The 17,009-nt window shown below is 46.3% G+C and overlaps 1 protein-coding gene across 26 annotated transcripts in view; it reads left to right on the forward strand.

Annotated features, from left to right (window-relative positions):
* ABLIM1 (actin binding LIM protein 1) overlaps positions 1 to 17,009 on the forward strand; it is a 325,251-nt gene that overhangs the window by 209,710 nt on the left and 98,532 nt on the right. The window contains exon 1 of one of the 26 annotated variants that reach the window (XM_034776078.1): positions 13,958 to 14,219. The exons of the other annotated variants lie outside the window; for them this stretch is intronic. The gene's annotated coding sequence lies outside the window, so the exon portion shown is untranslated. Of the gene's footprint in view, positions 1 to 13,957; positions 14,220 to 17,009 lie in introns of those variants that run through there. 26 annotated transcript variants of the gene reach the window in all.

Below are 17,009 nucleotides of genomic sequence, written 5' to 3' on the forward strand. Positions count from 1 at the left end.
GGTTTAGATTAGGGTTCAGTTCTTGATCTGAAGTACATGGCTTGGGTTCATCTTTAGCTTCAGTATCGCTTAATATTTAATGTTACCCGAAAATGTGCTTGATTTTTACTTTGCAAAGTTAGTTGGTGAAAGAAAGAGGGCAAAGAATTCCGAAAACACACCACTGGTTAGAAGTGTACATGAGGACCTGGTCATACAGTTCCTATGAGTAACAAAATGTCTGCCCTTTAGACTACATCCACATTATGAGCTGGTATAAATAGCAGTGTAGCCACAGTAGCATGGGTAGCAGCAGCCAGAGGCACAACTGAGCCATACTGAGTACAAACCCACCAGAACTGGGTCAGCCATGTCTCCACTGCCATTGTCTGTGCCACTACAGCTACGCTTCTGTTTATACTCATGTTAGCTTGAGAAGAGCTAGCTGAATATGTGTACTCAAGCAAGGGACCCGCACCCCTAGTTCATAGTGTCGACATTACAGCCATAGAGATGAATGCAGTGAGTTGTAACCCACAGTTGAGGGGGTGTTATATGTCTTCCCCGATCTGCAGAGGTTGAGTCTGTTACAGCTCTAATTGAAGCACGGCTCAAGCTTTTAGCACTGGAGGTCTCTGATTCAATCCCTGGTGCATTGGCCAAGATGGCTGCCATCGCATAAGGGAGCCAGAAGACGCTTAGACACCCCAGGCACTTGTCAGTGCTTCAGTTAAAATGAATTTTTTTCATTATTCAATTAGTAAGACTCTTTGTCTCCCTCCCTTCTAATATGTGCATAATCCTTTTGGAGACCCACCTGGATAATTAGTGAGAAGAGAATATGGCCGCACTTGAGCAGGGAGAAGGGCCCTCTCATTTAAATATGCACTGATAAAGGAAGTGTTGGATTGAGAAATGCTAACAGGAGAAAACTGTGAGATCTGGAACTTTATAAATAAAAAAACAAAAATAGCCCTTAGATAGCTTCCTTGCTGTTACTGTATAAGGGATACACACAAACTGTGTACAAGTGCTGAATTTGCTCAGTGGCACTGTGACCAAAGTAATATAGGGGAGGCTGCTGGAGGCTGACTAGTTTGTAAGAATGAGCTACCTTTCTTCTGTATTGTTCAAAACAGGCTGCCTTTACTGCGATGACTGTGCATAAGGGGAGTTTGAGCTCAGATCATCTTGGCTTGAAAATGCATCATCCTTCAGAAGAAACCTGCCTTTCTGAAGGAACCTCAGAGTAGCTTGAGCTAGACTGTGCCATAAATGAATGAATTCCTTTGAAAATGGTGGCTAAGAAGCTCAACACAGCCAGGCCTCAACTGTCCATCCAGACCTCACCTGGGCAAGTTGAAGTCCTGGCTTTCGCTCTGTTGGAGTCTGGCTGTGGAGGATGGAGAGCACTAAGGCCATGCAAATTTTGTTCCTGAGGTTGGTTTCTCTCATGGTGACTTTGGCTGCATGTTTATTATTGAAAATAGGAAATAACATTCAACTGAAACAGGAATCAAAGAGGAAGTTGAGCTGGGGCGACCAAACCACGTTTCATTTTCTAGAGCTCAATGTGTGACAAAGTACTGTTAGAGTTTTTCATTGAGCCTAAGCCTTAAGTAGTCATAAAGCCTTGCAAAAATATAGAGCCATTTGAGGGACCTTTTGAATATATGAGAGCATTAAGCATATGTACTCAAGTTGGGATTTTGTGTATCTTTTCCTCTATCTTTTGAATACACCTCTACCCCGATATAACGCGGTCCTCTGGAGCCAAAAATCTTACCACGTTATAGGTGAAACCACGTTTTATATCGGGTAGGGAAGGCTCCTTGTCCCCTGACCGCCCGCCTGAGACTTTCTGCCCCTTAACCAACCCCTCGGCCCCGGCCTGGCACCCTTAACACACTGCTCAGAGCCGCGTGTCGGAGCCGTCCCTAGAGGGGTGCGGGGCCCGGGACAAATCAGCCTCCCTGCTAGTCTCCTCACTCTCCACCCTGCGCTCCCGCCTGCCGTTCGCCTCCTCACCGCACCTACCTGCCCGCTGCTCGCCTCCCCGCTAATCTCCTCACCATCTGTCTGGCACGCCTCCCCCACGTCCGCCCAACCACCGCTCTCCTGCTCACCGCCTTCCCGCTCTCCTGCCTCCTCAGCCCCCTCCTGCCTGCCGCTCACCTCCCCATTCGCCTCCTCACCCAGCTTGCCCACCCGCCTCCTGCCCGCCTCCCACCCCTAACACGCCACTCAGAGCAGCGTGTCGGAGCCTGACCCGCTGATCCGCCGGAGCGCGCGACCCCTCCCCCCCAGAGCGCTGCTTTACTGCGTTATATCCGAATTCGTGTTATATCAGGTCGTGTTATATCGGGGTAGAGGTGTACTTTTCACCTTTACCATGTTGTTTCTGGTAATTCTGTGGAAGTTTTGCTTGAACATAGATGCAGACATTGACCCAGTGCTAATAAATCAGTAACATAACTAGTAGCAATACAGCAGGGGGCAGCTGCAGCCCCTGGTATGCAACGAATATCAAAATCCTGTATAGCCCATGAAAATCAAACCACAAGTATGCTGTACCTCCTTCCCAATCAGTTTTAATGTCTGGTTGCTGTCAGTAAGGAGTAGACTGAGAGACTAACTGGAGACCTGCACTTAATAAGTAGTAATATCTTGCCAAATGAGGCATATACACAGTCTGCAATTAGGAGATTGGCTTAAACACATTACAGTATATTTTATTAACCTGGTTAATCCACAAATAAAGTTCTTCAAATCTCATTGTAGAAACGGAGAGGCATTAAAACACTCTCCATCAACCAACGGCACTCAAATGGAGTGATTGACCAGTTTAGATACACTAATTAGTGATGCTGAACAGAAACATTGGGCTAAATTCCTGGCTGCTGCTAAGGTCCTTTTGCACTGCTAGAAAAGCATTGTTCTAAAGGGGATGATGCTCTTAAATCAGTTCGGGGGGGGACTGGGGGGGCTGATAAGAATTCTCCTAGCCTATCGGAAACATTGGCTGACATAAACCTGGCATAGCTTTTTCTCACCCAGCTCTGTGTCCCTGTCTTCTCCTCTTCCCTCCACCCCCCTACTCCGCCTGCATCGGGCATATCGTGGCTGGTTACAGGCAGGGAGATAGTGTTTGGGGACACAGAAAAGATGTGAGCAGGGACTGGGACCAAAGCAACAATCCCTAGTTGGCAGAATGGTTCCTAGAACATAAGAACAGCCATACTGGGGCAGACCAAAGGTCCCTCTAGCCCAGGATTCTGTCGGCCAACAGAGGCCACTGGCAGGTGCCCCAGAGGGAATGAACAGAATAGGCAATCAAGTGATCTATCCCATCACCCATTCCCAGCTTCTGGCAAACAGCCTAGGGACACCATCCCTACCCATCTTGGCTAATAGCCATTGATGGACCTATCCTCCATGAACTTACCTAGTTCTTTTTTGAACCTTGTTATAGTTTTGGCCTTCACAACATCCTCTGGCAAGGAGTTCCTTGCTCCTTGACTGTGCATTGTGTGAAAAAAATACTTCCTTTGGTTGGTTTTAAACCTGGTGCCTATTAAAGGATGCTGTTCTAGTCAGTGCAACTTAAAGCAGCCTTGTGCCAGGGTTTGTAGAATATTGTAGACCTGGTGCAGAGGGGCAGTTGACTCCTCCCTCATCTAGTGAGGGTGAATTACTCACTAGATCCTATCTAATAGTTTAATTTAGATTTAGCCTTTTCAAATAGAGATTAGTATTTTCCCTGTTTTCTTTAGCAGCATTTTTTTTCCCCCAGCAAAAGCAAGACCTAGAGGTTTTTTCAAGTGAGCGAAGTCAGTTGAGTTATCTCCTGCTTCCTGTGACACAGACTGGATACAAATCTTGTTCTTTCCATAAAGCATCACATTTGCATGAGCAGTTAGACTGAAGGTTGTGACATCACAGGCTAGCCAGATCTGTCCAGTGGGAAAAGGCACCTAGTATTTTGTCTTTTGCATTTAAAAACAAAAAGTGGATTAATTAATCCCCAGAGTTTTCAGTTTATTTCTTAAAAGGAGGATGTGTATTATACTGTGATCTTAGAGGAATGTAATATTTCATCCCACTGAAGATGCAAGTAGCAAAGGCAGAGGAGAAATGTCACCCACCATCCATCACACACACATGAATCAGTAGGCAGCAATAGGCAGTATGCTGTCCCTTTGGAAAGCTCATTATTTTTTGCCAATTCCTGTTTCACTTGATAAAGTGAAACTGTGTTCCTTCACAGCTGGTTATGATAAAATGGGAAGAGCACAAAAGGATGGCATAAAAACTCATTTTGTTAAACAAGTTTGATGGCATGAGTGACAAGGGCCTACATTTTTAAAAGCGCCCGCCCATTTTGAGTGCCTGCTTAGAAACGTCTAGGACCCGCAGCCCCCACTGATTTCTGTCAGACTTATGGGTACTCGACACCTCTGAAAATCAGGCCCTAGCTGTCTTAAATCTGGCACTCAAAAATGGAGACACCCAAAATTAAAGGAGTCTTTTGTACCACATTTCAGAAAGCAGCACCCCCAATCATACTAACAGGCACCTTTGTCATTTTCTGTGGAGAGACCCAGTACTGAATGGATGAGGGAGATTGAATATATCCAGCCTTCCCCTGCAGCTGATCTCTTAGGTCAATATTGAGGTGTATTGTTGGAGGCAGTGATGCAGCTGCTGGGAGGGTGACCAGACAGCAAGTGTGAAAAATCGGGACGGGGTGGGGGGGGGTTATAGGAGCCTATATAAGAAAAAGACCCCCAAATCAGGACTGTCCCTATAAAATCAGGACATCTGGTCACCCTAGCTGCTGGTGTCCTGATTCTGTAGTTAAATGAAGGACCCCATTTTTCCAGGCTATCCATCTGAATCACTAAATCCACTGAAAAAGAGCGAGGTGGGAAAAAAGTAATGGGTTTGCGCTAGAGAGATTTTGCTTATACTTCTGAGCTTTACTGCTTATGACCAATAGCAGGTAGCTGAAACCTGCACAATAAATACATTGAAAATGATAAATGTCCAATAAGAGAGAAATCTAATGCATGTACAAGAAGTCATCAGTTGTATTGTACATTAAGGATGTGTGGAGTTGTAGTCAAGGCAACAGAGGTCAGTGTTCCTCCACAGGTTTTGCTGTCAGAAAGGAACCATTATTTTGGGGAAATCGCTCATTTCCTGTTGGCGCCAGTGAAAAACTTTCCTTATCAGGATATAATGGTATGAAAGGAATTTGGATTGATCCTTAAAAGAATATAGACTTTCCACTAAATTGAAAGTTTTCTTAATGTTAATGTTTTAAAGCTTACCCAGTGAAAGATTGACACCTTGACCTTATCCTGCAAACTCCTAGGCATTTGTGTAACTCTACTCACATGAGTAAAAGTAAACACGCGCTTAGATATTTGCAAGATTGTGGCCCAACTCATTTTGCATAACCTACCACCTATAATAATACTTAGCTCTCAAAGCCCATTAAGGTCAATTGGGCCCATGTGCATGTATTTCATCGAGACATGGAAAAAACCTTTGACAAAGTCTGTAAGTGTAATTATCTCCGTTCTTCAGAAAGGGAAACTGAGCAACACACAAGTGAAGTGACTTGCCTGAGGTCACTTCTGGTAGTGAGACCCGTGTCTTCTGACTCCTAGTCTACTGCTGTGCTGGCACTACTGTTACAAGCAGGATTTGAACTGGTGATCTAAATATCAAAGGCTCCATGTGTACTAACAAATCCCTGAACCATCTGGTTTCTCTATCCATTTATTTCTATAACAGAGCTTGCTTAATATTCACTGTCTCAAAGAAAAAGCAGGCATGTGATCTCTCCTAGCTAAAACTGGGTATGGCTCTAGTCCAGGGGCAGGCAAACTTTTTGGCCTGAGGGCCACATCGGGTTTCTGAAATTGTATGGAGGGTCAGTAAGGGGAGGCTATGCCTCCCCAAACAGCCAGGCGTGGCCCAGCCTCCACCCTCTATCTGACTCCCCCCTGCTTCTTGTCCCTTGACGGGCCCCCCTGGGACCTCTGCCCCATCCAACCACCCCTTCTCCCTGTCCCCAACTGCCCCCAGAACCCCTGCCCCTGACTGCCTCACACTGCCCCATCTAACTGCCTCGCTTCCTGACTGCTCCCCCAGGACTCCTGCCCCCATTCAACTCCCCTGTTCCCTGCCCTCTGACCACCCCAACCCCTATCCAGACCCCCACGCCCTGACCACCACCCCGAACTCCTTTTCCCTCTATCCAAACCCCTCCCCCCCCGCTCCCTGCCCCCTTACCGCACTGCCTGGAGCACCGGTGGCTGGCGGCGCTATAGCCGCGCCACCCAGAGCACCAGGACAGGCCGCAGCTTTGCAAAAGCCCCACCGCCCAGAGCATTGTGCCGGCAGCGCAGTGAGCTGAGGCTGTGGGGGAGGGGGAGCAGCTGGGGAGGGGGAGCAGCGGGGGGCTACCCTCCAGGGACAGGAGCTCAGGGGCCGGGCAGGAGGGTCCCGTGGGCTGGATGTGGCCCGTGGGCCGTAGTTTGCCCACCTCTGCTCTAGTCCCTATTGGTGAAGCAACTCTTCCCATTTGGTCATTGTTTGACACTGGAAGTATCACATCATGTGTTCTGAAGACTATTCTTTTCTTATATCTATATTTGCTTGTCTCCTATGAGCTGTTGAAACTGGTTCACCACTTTGTAATTTATGGCACAATGCCACCTTAACAGATGAACCTGAAGAGAGAAATGCCAAGGAACCAATAGGCTCATCTAACTTGAGCTTGAAAGGCCAAGTTCTTATCAACTACGGTCCATGTGGCAGTTATGCTGAGCCTCCCCTGATTTTAACAAGAAGCACAGCACATACAGAAATATGCTCTTATTTTAAGAGTTGGTGTTCAGGAATCCATCATCTGTGCTACACCTAGAAATACCTAGACACCAGCTTAGAGATGCACTGATGCTGGAAATGTAAAGAGAAATGCCTGCTATAGTTCTGTAGAGAATTTTTATTGTCCTTGTTGAAGAGAAGAATATGATACTAAGGAATAGCTCTTCACAAGCAAGAGGTGCCCACAAGTTTCCTCCAAAGTGTTCCTTCCCTCTTCTCCCTCCTCCCCACTGGTACAGAAGCATGTGCTGTCAATGATTCCAATCATTTTCTGTTGAGTCTTATTTATGTAACCAAGTATTTGGTTCCATATGCTGACTGAACTAGGGTCATTGATTTCATGAACTTGGGAGAACCTCTTAGGCCTGGTCTACACTAGGCGTTTATGTCGAAGTTAGCGCCGTTACATCGAATTAACCCTGCACCCGTCCACACCGCGAAGGTATTTAGTTCGACATAGAGGTCTCTTTAATTCGACTTCTGTACTCCTCCCCGACGAGGGGAGTAGCGCTAAATTCGACATGGCCATGTCGAATTAGGCTAGGTGTGGATGGAAATCGACGCTAATAGCTCCAGGAGCTATCCCACAGTGCACCACTCTGTTGACGCTCTGGACAGCAGTAAGAGCTCGGATGTTCTGAACTGCCACACAGGAAAAGCCCCGGGAAAATTTGAATTTGAATTCCTTTTCCTGTCTGGCCAGTTTGAATCTCATTTCCTGTCTGGACATCGTGGCGAGCTCAGCAGCACTGGCAACGATGCAGAGCTCTCCAGCACTGATGGCAGTGCAATCTCAGAATAGAAAGAGGGCCCCAGCATGGACTGATCGGGAAGTCTTGGATCTCATCGCTGTGTGGGGCGATGAGTCCGTGCTTTCCGAGCTGCGATCCAAAAGACGGAATGCAAAGATCTATGAGAAGATCTCTAAAGACATGGCAGAGAGAGGATACAGCCGGGATGTAACGCAGTGCCGCGTGAAAATCAAGGAGCTGAGGCAAGGCTACCAGAAGACCAAAGAGGCAAACGGACGCTCCGGATCCCATCCCCAGACATCCCGTTTCTACGAGGCACTGCATTCCATCCTCGGTGCGGCCGCCACCACTACCCCACCACTGACTGTGGACTCTGAGGATGGGATAGTGTCCACGGCCGGATCCTCGGACATGTTAGCGGACGGGGAAGATGAGGAAGGAGATGAGGAGGACGAGGCAGTCGACAGCGCTCACAACGCTGATTTCCCCGACAGCCAGGATCTCTTCATCACCCTTACAGAGATCCCCTACCAACCCTCCCCAGCCGTTACCCCAGACACAGAATCTGGTGAAGGATCATCCAGTAAGTGTTGTAAACATCTAAACATTTATTTGTAACAGAACATGATTATTAACAATTTAAAAAATGGGTTTCTCATGATTAGTTTGATTAACTTAACGGTTCAGTCATGGGCAGTGCAACTATTTGAAAAAAATCTAGCAATGTCCGGTTTTGCATGATTGTCCTGCCCAAGCCGCTCTACTGTTTAGTCCCTGCTACTGCAGCTACAGTAAGATGCGGTCTATATGTCCGGGGATGGAGCAGAAATCCTCCTGGGACATCTCAAGGAAGCTCTCCTGCAGGTAATTTGAAATCCGCTGCATTAGGTTCTTGGGGAGAGCGGCCTTATTGGGTCCTCCGTAGTAGGACACGTTGCCGCGCCACGAGACTAGCAAGTACTCCGGAATCATTGCTTGGCACAGCATGGCGGCATACGGCCCTGGTCTTTGAAGGCTTTCCCGGAGCATTCTCTGTCTGTCGCTCTCAGAGATCCTCATGAGGGTGATGTCGCTCATGATGACCTGCTTTGAATGAGGTAGGGGAATGTTAGTGTTGGGACTGCTTTACCGTTCCTTTACAGAACTGTAACCGCTGGTTTGCAGCCACGCGGTGGAGGCGGGAGAGGGTCAGCCGAAAGGGATCGTTCCCGGGGACAGCCGCGAGGGTGTGGGACAGGAGCAGACTTCCTGCTTGCCGGATTGCTGGCAGCAGGGACCGACATTGATTTCAATGTGAAATGAGGCCATTGCTAATATTAAAGTTTTAAGCTGCCACGAATCTACGGCTTACCATGTCTGCGTGCAAGAGCAATTCCGTTGTCCTGACAGGGTTCTCAAAAGTGCTCTGCAAAACCCCAGACACTGAATGCGAAGGCCGAGAATTCGACCTTGTGCTGAGTGCGCATGTGATAGGTGCTGTGCATGGTCCTGTTCACAGAGAAAGACTATGTTCTTTGTTCACAACTACATTTATCTTTCTGAGGAATTCACTCCCTTTTTCCCATTCCCACAGCCCCATCTGCGACTGTCTCACAACCTAGCCTGTCATCACACTCCCAGAGGCTAGGGAGGATTAGGCATAAGAAGAAGAGGACACGGGAGGACATGTTCTCAGAGCTTATAGCCTGCTCCCGAGCCCAGGCAGCACAGCAGACCCAGTGGCGGGAGAACTTGTCCCAAATGCACCAAGCCAACATGGATCGGGAGGAGAGGTGGCGTCAGGAAGACCAGCAGGCGACTCAAACCCTGCTTGGACTACTGAGGGAGCAAACGGACACGCTCCGGCGCCTTGTGGATGTTCTGCAGGAACGGAGGCAGGAGGACAGAGCCCCGCTGCAGTCCATCTCTAACCGCCCTCCCCCGCCACCAAGTCCCATACTCCCTTCACCCAAAGTGCACAGAAGGAGAGGCGGCAGAGTCCCTGCTAACTCTCACTCCACCCCTGCAGAGAGCTCGAGCAGCAGAAGGCTCTCATTCCCCAAAGTTTGACAAGTTCTTTCCTTCCCGCCTGACACAAGCCCCCGTCCAAGTTTCACTTCCCAGTCCCATGTGTAGTTGATAATAAAAAATATGTTTCTGTTAACTACTGTTTCCATCATGTTCTTTTGGAGGAGGGGGGGGAAAGGGGGTTGGTAATTGGACAGGACAGTCACCTTTGGCAGGGTACATAGTCGGGGGCAGGCACAGCAGCAGGGCACATACATAGTGCAGTGATGCAGTGACTACTTACCCTGGTTAGTCTGGGAGGTTCTTTTCATGTTATGTGGTGGGGGGTGGGTTGCTCTGTGACTTTGTGTCAGGGGAGGGCAGTTAGAGATCTTAAGCGGCGGTCCTTAGGCAGGATCACAGAGCCACACAGCAGGGGATCTGTAACCGTCCCACCCCTGCCACAAACTCACATAGACCCCCCATACACACAGTCCGTATCAGGAGGGGTGACAGGCTCCGTTGAAAGAACCATCCCACCGCAGCGGAGCCTGTCAGTCCTTGAGTTTAGAAGCTGCATTCGCGCGACTACACTACACCCGCTCCGCACCACAGTCTGCGTCCCAGTTTTAAAAAATTCCCGCGAAAACAGTATTAAAGAAAACGGTGTGCTTTAACAAAGTAGAACTATTTTTATTTTGAAACGTGTGTTGGAAGTGGGGTGAAGGCTTCTCTGTACACAAAATTAGAAAGTCACAGGTTACCCTGCTCACTCAGGAACTTTGCTTTCAAAGCCTCCCGGATGCACAGCGCTTCCCGCTGGTCTCTTCTAATCGCCCGGCTGTCTGGCTGTGAGTAATCAGCAGCCAGGCTAATTTCCTCAACCTCCCACCCCGCCATAAAGGTCTCCCCCTTGCTCTCACAGAGATTGTGGAGCACACAGCAAGCTGCTATAACAATGGGGATATTGGTTTCGCTGAGATCACAGCGAGTCAGCAAGCTTCTCCATCTCCCCTTGAGACGTCCAAAAGCACACTCCACCACCATTCTGCACTTGCTCAGCCGGTAGTTGAAGAGTTCTTTTTCAGTGTCCAGGGCACCTGTATAGGGCTTCATGAGCCAGGGCATTAGCGGGTAGGCTGGGTCCCCGAGGATGACTATAGGCATCTCCACATCCCCAACAGTTATTTTGTGGTCCGGGAAGTAAATACCTTGCTGCAGCCGTCTAAACAGACCAGAGTTCCTGAAAACACGAGCGTCATGAACCTTGCCCGGCCATCCGACATTGATGTTGGTAAAACGTCCCCTGTGGTCCACCAGTGCTTGCAGCACCATGGAAAAGTAGCCCTTTCTGTTAATGTACTGGCTGGCCTGGTGGTCCGGTGCCAGGATAGGGATGTGAGTTCCATCTATGGCCCCACCGCAGTTTGGGAATCCCATCGCTGCGAAGCCATCTATGATCGCCTCCAAGTTTCCCAGGGTCACTACCTTTGGCAGCAGTACATCAACGATTGCCTTGGCTACTTGCATCACAACAACCCCCACGGTAGATTTGCCCACCCCAAACTGGCTCGCGACTGACCGGTAGCTGTCAGGCGTTGCAAGCTTCCAGAGGGCTATGGCCACTCGCTTCTGGACAGTCAGGGCTGGTCGCATCCGGGTGTCATTGCGCTTCAGGGCAGGGGACAGCAACTCACAAAGTTCAAGGAAAGTTCCCTTCCGCATGCGGAAGTTTCGCAGCCACTGTGATTCATCCCAGACCTGCAGCACTATGCGGTCCCACCACTCAGTGCTTGTTTCCCGTGCCCAGAATCGCCGTTTCACAGCATCAACATGACCCATTGCCACCGTGATGTCCTCGGCGCTGGGTCCCCTGCTTTCTGAGAGGTCTGTGCTACTCTCAGACTTCAGGTCATCACCGCGTTGACGTAGCCTCCTCGCCTGACTTTTCTGCATCTGCCTCAGGGCAACCTGTATGATAAGCTGCGAGGCGTTGAGAGCGGCCACAACTGCAGCGATGGTTGCAGTGGGCTCCATGCTCACAGTGCTGTGGCGTCCGCGCTGTCAATGACTTGAAAAGTGCGCGAAATGATTTCCCGCCGGCGCTTTCAGGGAGGGAGGGAGGGCGGGAGTGATGGATGGATGACGACAGTTACCCAAAAGCACCCTGGCCCCTTTTTTTTTTACCCAGAAGGCATTTGCGGCTCCACCCAGAATTCCAATGGGCGGCGGGGACTCCGGGAACTGTGGGATAGCTGCCCTCAGTGCACCGCTTCCAATGTCGACGCTTTCCCCGTTAGTGTGGACTCACAAAGTCGAATTACTGTCCTTAGTGTGGACACACACGTTCGACTTTGCAATATCGATTCCAAATATTCGATTTAAGTAAAATCGAACTACTCTCGTAGTGTAGACAAGGCCTTAGATGAGTTTCAGACAGATTCCTCTGAAGAGCATTGTTTGCTTCAGTTAACAAATAAATAATACTAATAAAATACTTGGTATTTATATAAGGTGTGACTGAGGTAGTAGAATAAGACATGTTTTAAGAAATATTGTGTAAGGCCATGAGTCTGCAAACATTTAAATGGGACTAGTCTCATGTGTAAAGTAATCTACCTACTTAAGTGCCTCGACTTTTAACAAGACTTAGTGCCTCAGTCACTTTTTAAAATGGGAGTTAGGCTCCTAAGTCACTTAAGCACTTTTGAAAATTTTGCACTAGATGGGCATTTCCTAGTAAATACAAATAAGTGCTTGGGTTTTTGATTAGGTAGATCCTGTTAAAACAATGGCGAATGCTATTCAGGAACTTTAAAAAAATCACTCGTGCATTGTTTTTCTTTCATTTGCATGTGCTGTTTAGATGAGCTGTTTTCATGGCAGTCATCCATTTGATATCAGAAAGCGCATCACTTTCTGGGCTGTTGATGTAACTGTAGTAATAAGACAAGTCAAGGCTTGTCTTGCTTTAAAATGAAAAAAAATCCAGCTTTTGAATACAAAGCATTTTGTTGTTGCAAAAGAAAGATTGAGAATATGAAGAGTTTTAAAGTGTTGCCTCTGTTGTTTTCTAAAGGTATTCTGGGTTTATAAAAAAATGAAAATTGTGAGAGAATCTATTGCTATTTAATTTCCATATCACCAAAAATATGATGGGTGCTTTGCAGGCGTGTGAAAAGAGACAGTCCCTGATCCAGATTGTTGCTTCTTTTCTCTGGATTTGTATGTTCATTCAGACCGCAAGCAAAAAGCAGTGTGAATGAGTGATGGAAGATAGCATGTTGTGTTAATTCTGTGATTTACCTTGTCTGCAATTTGGTTTATTACTATTATAGTAAATGGGGCTTTGTGAGCATACTGAATAAGAGAGACAGGCTTCTGGGAAACCTTCAGCAACAGAAGCACACAGTAGTCATCTGTTCTAATTTAGCCATCTCTGTCATGGAGTTGGGGAGAATGGACTGTGGGCTGTTTGATTATGGTCCAAGCAATGGTCTCTGTCTGCTTGATTCAGATCAGGGATTTGAACCTGGGTCTACCACATCGGAGGTGAGGGCCCTAATCATTAGGCAATTCTGGGACATAGCGCCATCTGTTGCTCCACCCTGGATCTGCGAAACCTTCCTGACAAAGGTTTTGTCGAAAGGGATACATTTCCACAAAGTTTTGGTTTGGTCAAATCCAGCATTTTTCAATGAAAAAAACATTGAACAGCTCTAAATACAAGTGCACATCGATATGTGCCTGACTGAGCAGGGCTTTTCCTCACTCTTCTTGCTTTAGTTAGAATTTGGCTCAACAACTGGAGTAGAATGCCAGTGTAAAATAACTGTCCCTGTCAAGGGTAAAGTAACACACACGAGTGGCTCCTACTGTCCCAATGAGGTTAAAATGAAAGTCTATGCAGCAGCCAATTTTTTTTTAAAGACATTAGGAATAAATTGGCTTTCTGGACATTTTCTAAATGATCTCACACTCGTGCGATCTTAAAGAAGTGCACTTTATTGTACTGTTGAGTTCACAAACCTTTTAAACTCCTCAGAAGCTCTGGAAGGACTGTTAAATAACCCCCACAGTCTCTGATTTCAGTCTAAACCAATACTTCTCTCTGAAGGTGAGTTGTTCTACCATCATATTATTACACTTGGACACCAAGGAATGGTACTGTCTTCACAGGGGCATATAGAATCGTAGGACTGGAAGGGCCCTCAAGAGGTCATCTAGTCCAGTCCCCTGCATTCATGGCAGGACTAAGTATTAATATGTCCTTCCCCTTTCCTTTTTTCACAATGGACTGCCCCAGCGACTGCTAGAATGTCTCTAATGGGCAGGCAGAAGAATCTGTTTCTCCTTTTTGGTGTGTCTGTTGGATAGTGATTGAAGAGCAGTGGAGGTGAAGGGGTGGTGACTGTGTTTTAGTGAGAAACACACTTATCTAATCGGAAGCTCTGAAAGCTGGCTCAGTAAGAGCATGAGCTGGGGATTGTTTGGTGTCTGCAAGGCATTTCTCATAGTACTCTGAATCTGAAGAGAGGTGGAGTGCACTGCTCACCAGATTGAGGAAGACTGGAAACTAGACTAAAGAAGCCTTAGCAGAAGGTATATGTCTCCTTGTGAAAACTAGATGTAGATGCCACTTTTGGCTGCAAAATGGGAATATTGTGCTGGGAGGGAGAGATTGTGTGACTCTGTAATGTGGCTGAATATTTTTTGAATCACAAGAGACAGTGATGATGGATTCACATACTTTTCATGTCCTCATGCATCAGAGGGATTTATTTCTGGTCTCAGAGTCTTTCTGCCTTTTAGAAAGAGAAAACAGCTAATGCAGTTTTATGTCTACGTGCTGAATGGAGTTCAAATGGAGTTTATGTAGTTTCTAGTTGGTACTGTGCACTGAAGTACTGTGGGAGCTACGAACTTTTCTTGTCGAGTAGTTTTTAATAGATATGTTCTTTGATTATTTCTGTAGGTTTTGCTGTATACTGATAAAGGTTGAGATCACTTTAAAAGTTTCACTGCCGTTTAGCTCAACGGGTCTTATCAGTTAACATTGAAAACACTGCATGTTTTTAAAAGATGGTTTTTGTTTGCATAAAAATGAGGAAATGAAAAGTTTAATAATAACACATGGAAATGGTTGGATGCCTCAGTCAGACTGGCCGTGTAGCATCTTGCCGTAGTAAAAAGTAGCATGGATTTGATTTGTTTTTATTCCGAAAACTATTCTGTAGCAATTCCTCCTGGATAATATACAGCCTATGGTAATTGCACAGGATACCACAGTGTAAGCTGCAGTGTTTGGGATCAATACTGTAGAATCCTGAAGTCTTTTTTTTTTTTTAATTTTTGTCAGGGCTTCCAAAACCCTAAAGTACTAAGCAAAGTTGCATGATATGGAAAGCCTTTCTGAGAGAGTAGCCAGTAGTGCACAAAAGTTAGGGGGATTCTTAGCCAAAAGGATTATAAGGCTGATGAGAGACATCTCCATTCTGAAAAGATCAGACTTCTGATAATGGAAAAAAAAAGATAGAATCCTGAAGCTGGCAGTGCCCCAGCAAAAGTGTGGTTGCCATGGCAGTTTCCAGGAGAGGGTGTAACTCTCGCTCAGCAATAATTCGGAGACCAACAATGAGCCTGCTTTCATTCTGACACTACACACAGAGGAATGTTACGAGGATGTAGGGGATGCTGAATAAGGAAAAACAGGTTGTGACACGTCACTGCCAAATAACCAATTTAAAGTATCATTGCCTCAAAAAGACTTGTGGAATCTTGCAGGTACTTAGAGAATACACAACTTATTTGCATGAATTAGTTTTTGGAATATTCCACTACTAACCAGAAATATTTCTTTTTACAGCACCTTTACTACTTGGTTTTAGCCAAGTATTTCCCTATGTGTTACTTTGGCTTTATTTTTAATCTCTAATGTATTGTAAAAGCTTAACTTTACCAAGCTGGTCAAAATACAGCCGAATGGCATTGTAGGAGGTTCCTTTATATCAATAGTACTAAACTGTTTCCTGCCACTGGTAAGAGGGGATGGCAGCTGTTGTCATCACATAGTTTTGTGTCCCATTAGTGTACCAAGAGCATCTATAACAAAATACTAATGATAAAGGTACATGGTGCAAGTATCACCTTTTCAGTGGAATATTTACTTGGCAAAACATAAGAAACCAAGGGCTACTTTAGTCATCTTGCCTTTGAACCTGAGAAGAACCACTAAGAATTCAGTTGTTTAGCTCCTGCTACTATCAGCATGACAGGTTTCCTCTTGGTATGACTTAAATGAAGGCAAGCATACCATTGCATTTCCACTTTGAGTTCAACTCTGTGCTCCCTGTGCTTCCTACTGTCATTATAATTTTTTTAAACGTTGTATTGTGGTACTGTTAAAGGCCACAGCTAGGTCCCTGTATAGATATAAAAGAAATGAACATAACCTCTTTGGGACAGTAAAGCCCCAAAGAGCTTACAGTGGAAATAAACCTCTGACCAGGTTGTTTCAGGGCCAGACTTTCACTGTGTGAGAGGGATGTGGTTAAGTTGAAGCCATTTGCAGCCGTTTGAAATTATTGTAAGCTAAGATGGGTTACTTCTCCTTTCTGTCTCTCTGAGCAGATCCTTCTTGAAGGCTTGGTGAGCTTAGGTGACAAGACCACAATGAAAATGCATTTTGTGGTGAAATGACTTGCCAAAGGTTCTAGGGTGTAAATGTTTCACTTTCAGGTCCTACTCCTGCTCCTATTGAAGTCACTGGAAATTTACTATCGACTTCCAGGAGAGCAGGATTGGACCAATAATGATATTGATGAAAGATGTTTGTTAGGCAGGAAACGGCAATGCTCAGTTGGAAGCTTAAAATCCCCACCATAGTTTGAGACTTAAGAACCGATTTGATAAATGGGACACATGCCTAATAGATTCCAGGTCTTGGGCGCTCAAGGATGTCTCTAACAGAGCTCAGTGTGCTGACTGCGCTGGCCCGTCAGTGTGATTTTCCTGGGGGAGAAAGGCAAGTTCTGAATCCCTGCAGAGACTTTGGCGCACGCTGGTTAACTCCTGACTCAACTTTCTGAGCAGTTGTTTTACAAATGAAGACATATTACACATTTGTATTTGATGGATGATGGAAATGGCCACCTGGAGCAAAAATAGGGCAAGTTGCAAATTATTTGCTCATAACACATTAGAAGACCATGCAGATCTAAGGATTATTGTGGACAGACATCTGGGCTGTTCAGCACTTATTAGTTGCAATCTAGTAAGCCTTTTCTCTCAAAGGTGGAAAGTAGCACTCAATATGAGTGCACGTGTTCAGCAGCAGTGACACATACAGCTATTCTTACATCCAAATACTGTACCAAACTGGCTTTGGTGTTC

Source organism: Trachemys scripta, chromosome 7 (genome assembly GCF_013100865.1).
Source record: "Trachemys scripta elegans isolate TJP31775 chromosome 7, CAS_Tse_1.0, whole genome shotgun sequence".
NCBI classification, from domain to species: domain Eukaryota; kingdom Metazoa; phylum Chordata; order Testudines; family Emydidae; genus Trachemys; species Trachemys scripta.